The sequence below is a fragment of the Palaemon carinicauda genome, chromosome 6 (genome assembly GCF_036898095.1).
Source record: "Palaemon carinicauda isolate YSFRI2023 chromosome 6, ASM3689809v2, whole genome shotgun sequence".
Lineage (NCBI taxonomy): Eukaryota > Metazoa > Arthropoda > Malacostraca > Decapoda > Palaemonidae > Palaemon > Palaemon carinicauda.
This window is the reverse complement of record NC_090730.1, coordinates 84,912,425-84,918,424: the sequence shown is the minus strand read 5'-3', so window position 1 is coordinate 84,918,424 and position 6,000 is coordinate 84,912,425. Positions and strand designations below refer to the sequence as shown.

Genomic DNA, 6,000 nt, shown 5'->3' with positions numbered 1-6,000 from the left:
TTGAACAACCACAGTTCCCTTCAATAAGAGTGTGATGTCATGCAATCTAATAATATCTACTGTATATAAAAATATCAGAAACGGCGTGTTCTTTGTGATCTGGAGGAAATTTCAGTTTCCAATGCAGGAAAAACAAAATGTTTTTGAAAGTTAGAAATGGTGAAGCATTTACGGTATCATTAATTGCGTTATTTTCAGACATGCACTTTTCCTAAAACAGAAACAGCTATCATTATTCAAAATATAAAGAATGATATGACGTTATAAATATTTACCAAGTAATATAAACGAAAAATCATTTCCACCTCACTATAATCGTGCGACAACTTACACACTGTTAATCTGATTCAGAAAACGCATAAATACCAATTATTATTAAGAATAGCATCTCATGATTGATTATTTATCCTGGAAATTGAAATATCTATTCATTAAGGATATAAAAACAATCTGCAAATAAAAAATGTTAAGGTACCATTATTTTTCGGAATAAGGATTATACATTTCAGAAATAGCCAATTATAATATTAGCTAGTAACATCATTCTATTACTGCTGAATACTCCTCACCTGCAAATTAATCTGCATTCAAAGTAGCTTTCAAAAAAGGCCGCAAAAAATAGTTGTAAATTAACCTTAGATTTCATAGAAGAATTGAAAGAGAAAAACTTGATGGACAAGCCTCGGTTTAAATATACGTTTGAGAATAAACTTAGAGATAAAACATGAAAAGATTAGATACCTCACTCATATAGTTTGAAATGGTTGCATTTAATAAAATCAATAAACAAACGAGCACATTATCAAATATGATTGTAGCTTTATGAAATGTTAAGACTTTTCGTATCAACTATGTCTCGGGAAGAAAAAAAAAGAGGGGAGATAAAATTGAGAATAAAACCTTGCAAACTGAATTCTGATACATATACATTACGTACGGTAGAACATTTACAAACAAGATCGAATCTAGTACCAAACTTGATCAACTAAGAGATTACTTATCAAAAGTGGCCGAAAAAATTATATTTTGGTATGAACATTAACAAGGTGAAAAGGCTAATAGAAGATGTTTCTTCTCGTACAAATTGTGTTATGTTTCGTAGTTCTCCCACGACCAAAAGACAACACATTAGTGTCTTTAAATACACATCCCGTACTGTTTTCTTTTCGATACGAGTTAGTATGAAGGCACGTCCAAACAAAACATGGTCATTAAAGATAAACCTGATATGCATTTTACGTGGCTCATCTATCCTACCTGCTGAGCAATGGAGGAAGCGTTAAACACTAATGGATTCTGTTCTTATTCTCAAATCTAATTCACCAAGATCTTGAAACCTTTTCTCCCTTATTGTTCTGAACCCTCATAAAAATAACTTATCATACACCTCAATTATCAAGTTAATCACTATATTTAGACAGTTTTTACCAAAGTTTCTTAATTCTTCACACTACCTCAGTAAATATTTTTTTCCCTGATCTAATTTAGTTCTACTGAATATATTGTGCCTACTCTTTCCCCTAAATTTTCTTATCCCCTTGACTTCATTATTCCATTACTCTCTCTCTCTCTCTCTCTCTCTCTCTCTCTCTCTCTCTCTCTCTCTCTCTCTCTCTCTCTCTCTCTCGCTTTTACCCTGCCGATAGGAAGAGAATCCACTCAAAGCCATCTGTGTAAAATGACAGATCTCATATTATCTTGTTGGGCCATTAATCTCAACACGGCCACTTGGGTGGCTGTGCAATCATGTACTCGTGTTCAAATGCAAAAGAAAAAAGTTTGATAAGAGTAAAAACCAAGTAGAAACATCAATTTATTGCCTTTATCACCTTCACCAATACCTTTATCAGTAGTATCAATAGCAGTATTATTCAGTGGGACCGCAGAAGCAGGTGAAAATCAAACTCATAACCATTAAAATCTTCTGTACTTGAATTATTACATCAGCGAGAGCAGAGGCAGGACTTTGCTCAAAGGTCGCCAGTGGGATAGATCTTGAAGGACGACTTCGAGGACCCTGACTAAGAAAATATTTATGGAAGGTCGTCTCTACTACGCTTTCACGACCTTACACTTGATTAAACTTGGATTATCAACTCTTTGGACAGGAACAAGAAAAAAGTAAAAGTATTGTATTTATGCAATCACAAAGAACCGGTTCTCAGGCGAGGTGAAACCCGCAGAATAAGAAGCTCCTGTTGTTCTGGCCGTCGTTGTCATCATTCCCGAAAGCATGATGGCAAGCTTAGATGATGAAGTCATACTCATAATGAAAGTCTTTGACAACAGGGCACAGTGTAATCCGTTGTTTTCTAACGGGTTTCTGATTCAACTCTACTGGAATTCAGTTGTGTGATTGTTTTCTATTACATTAGGTTTGTTTTAGAAAAATTCTTTTAAAGTCCAATTAATATATATTTAAATACTTAATTAACTTGTAACAGACAATGAAGGTAACAGAAGGTAACATCTGTTATTTACAATACACACACACACACACACACACACACACACACACACATATATATATATATATATATGTGTGTGTGTGTGTGTGTGTATTATGACAAGAACGTGGAGACCGTAACAGTCATACAGCTATCGTTTCATGTTACCTAGGTCCGTAATTCGCTCCCAGTCCACCTCGCGCTGATCCTCCTAAGTACATAATATGTACTAGCATCTTTTCAGATCTAGAAAAATGGGGTAGAACTAACTTCATCCCTGAAGACTTTGTGCGACATCAGGAAGGCTTTACGCTTTTTGGAGTCCTTCCTGCCAAAGAGGATAAAGGTGTTTATATATATATATATATTATATATATATATATATATATATATATATATATATATATATATATATATATATATATGTGTGTGTGTGTGTGTGTGTGTGTGTTAATATATGTACAGCAAACTACAATAAATGCATCCATTTCTGGTCCACTGCGAGACAAAGGCCTCAGACATGCCAATTCCTGTCAGTGGTTTGGCCAGTTTTCATCAGCACGCTAGCCAGCGCGGATTGGTGATGGTAGATTTTCTTCCGATTGCTTACAGCAAACCAAACTAGTACGTGTGGTCCTGACTTGTATAGTTTTGCTGATTTTGGCGATACACAAACCCTATCACCACGTTAAGGTATCCTCATAAAAGAACTACAGGAAAATCAAAATGTAGTTTCACTCCATATTTCATTTTTTCTGTAGTTTTTTTGCATCTGAATATCAGGTTTCTATATGATTTTATGCATAAACATACACTTGACTTTCCACTTGCGTATGTTTATGGTATTTCTATGTCAGTTCGGTATCAGGACAATTACCCCCCTAGGACAATTACCCCCCTAGGACAGCTACCCCCCAGGACAACTCATTTTATAAATGGTTTAAAATAATAGAAATAAAACTAATGTAACAAAGTTTAAATTATTTCTAATGTATAAAAAAACATTTAAATACAAAATTCGTAAAACTGTCCTTAAACTGACGTTGCGCTCTAATTAACTACTCTTTAGTACAATTATATAGTTTCTGAAATTGTTTATAAACTAAAACTATTGTTGTTCTCTAAACTACTCTTTAGTACAATTATATAATTTCTGAAATTTTTTATAAACTTAGTTCTTTTTTTAAATGGTGTCAAGAAAAATTTCTTTTATTTACTTCTTTGGCATTACTTTTCTTGGTATTTAGTGGAACGACCAATATCCCCTAAGCAACATGGAATTTATCAGAAGTTCTAGAGGTAAAGACATACTAGCGCTTGATGGATATATATATGTTAAGCAGAAAGACTTGGCAAATGGTGTTGTGTCTTTTGAGTGTGAAGTAAAGAAGAAACAAAGCCAGTTGCATAGCTAAAGTAAAAGTTCATATTCAACGAAGTGAAGTTGTTGGTACTCTTCAGAATCCCACCCATGCACCATCTAAAACGAAAATTGATGCTGCAAAAACTATCCAAAGAGTCAATATGAGAGCCATTAGTACAGAAGAAACAGCGCAACAAATACTTTCCGAGGCTTGTGGAAGCATTGATGAAGAAACCGGAGCAAACCTACTACCAATTCATCATTTATGACTTAATTTTAGACGACATCGACAACGTTTATCTCGCTCACGGCCATTGCCTTTAAATGCCCAGGAACTTGTTTTAACAGATGAATATACCAAAACACAAGATGGTCAAGATTTTCTGCTTTTTGACTCTGGGCCAATTGACAAAAGAATTCTGATCTTTGGAACACAGAAAAACTTGGATTACTTAAGTCAAGCGTCACATTGGTCGCTAGATGGAACGTTCAAAACAGTGCCTCGGATATTTTTACAATTATACACGATTCATGCTTTCATAAATAATCGTTCAATTCCATTGATATATGCCCTTTTACCAGATAAAAGCCAAACAACGTATTCAAACCTATTGGAGCAGATAAAACTACTGAAACATGATTTGGCCCCTAAGACTATCATGGTCGACTTTGAAATTGGTATGATTAAAAGCTTACAACTGGCATTCCCACAATCCGAAATAAAGGGCTGCTTTTTCCACCTTTGCCAAAGCTTATATAGAAAAGTTTAATCTTGTGGATTTCAGCATCGATACCTGGATGATAAAGAGTTTTCTATCGCAACGAAAATGATAGCAGCTTTAGCTTTGGTACCGTCCTGTGATGTCGAAAAATCATTTGAAACTCTGTGTGAATTCCTCCCGCCTGAAACATATCCATTGCAAGACTACTTTGAAGATACATACTTAGGACGCCCATGTCGAAGAGGAAGAAGGCGCGAACCATTGTTTTCAATTGAGTTGTGGAGTATGTACAACAGAACGGTAGATGGACTTCCTAGAACCAATAATGCCGTAGAAGGGTGGCACAGGAGTTTCTTAGCGAATGTTGGTTGTTGTCATCCAAATATTTGGAAGTTCTTAACATGCATTAAAAGAGAACATTCATTGCAACAAATACATATGGTTCAATCTTTGGCAGGTTATCATGGACAGCCATCTCGAAAGAAATATTTAGATGTTGCAAACCGTATTATTTCAGTCACTAAAAACTATGAAAGTAGAGATGTAGTACAATACCTACGAAGTATTGCATATAATCTGCATTTTTAAACTTTTCATTTTAATGTTTTTATGACTTTTCAACTTCCTTTTAAGAATATTGTATGTAAATGTATGTATATACATTAAAATGATTTTAAATGATGTTATATTAGTTTCATTTCAATTATTTTAAACCATTTATAAAATGAGTTGTCCTGGGGGGTAATTGTCCTAGGGGGTAATTGTCCTCGGGGGTAACTGTCCACGGGGGGTAATTGTCCTAGACCCGTCAGTTCACACCTCCAAACTTTTTTAGTTCGTCAATCTATCGTTTTTCTCCCCGCCCCTGCTTCTTGTGTAATCACTAGGGACCCATTCTGCTAGTCTTAATGTCTATCTATCGTCTGTCACTCTCATTATACAGTATGTCCTGCCCATGTATATTTTTTTTCTTACATGTTGTTAGATTACCCTCTACTTTAGTTTGCTCTCGTATCAATGTTGCTATTTTTCTGTCTCTTAGTGATATTCTAATCATTATTCTTTCCATAGCTCTTTGAATTGTAACTAGCTTATGCTCTAAGGCTTTACTAAGGCTCAAAGTTTTTAATGCATAATTTAATACTGGTAGGACCTTCTCATTAAATACTTTTGTTTTTAAATCAAGTGATATTTTACATTTTATAATCTCCATTTTTTTTTACCAAGAGCTCTCCATCCCATGCTTATCTTTCCTTTAATTTTAGTCTCGTGTCCTAGGGATACACTTGTTTTCTATCCTAAGTACGTATATTCATTAAAAGACTCTAGAGGTTCGTCCATAAGTCTTATTTGTTGTCTCTCTGCATTTCCACTCAACATTGCCTTAGTTTTACTAAATTAATTTTCAGTCCTACATTTCTTCTCTATTCACGTCTTCTAGCATCTTTTACAACTCTTCCACGATTCA

At 34.6% G+C, this 6,000-nt stretch overlaps 1 long non-coding RNA gene across 1 annotated transcript in view; it reads right to left on the bottom strand.

Moving 5' to 3' along the window:
* Positions 1-2,546: 2,546 nt before the first annotated feature.
* The window catches only part of LOC137642136 (uncharacterized), a 246,469-nt gene continuing 243,015 nt past the window's right edge, over positions 2,547-6,000 (bottom strand). The window contains exon 3 of the long non-coding RNA XR_011044649.1: positions 2,547-2,775. This is a non-coding gene — a long non-coding RNA (uncharacterized lncRNA). The remainder of the gene's footprint in view (positions 2,776-6,000) is intronic.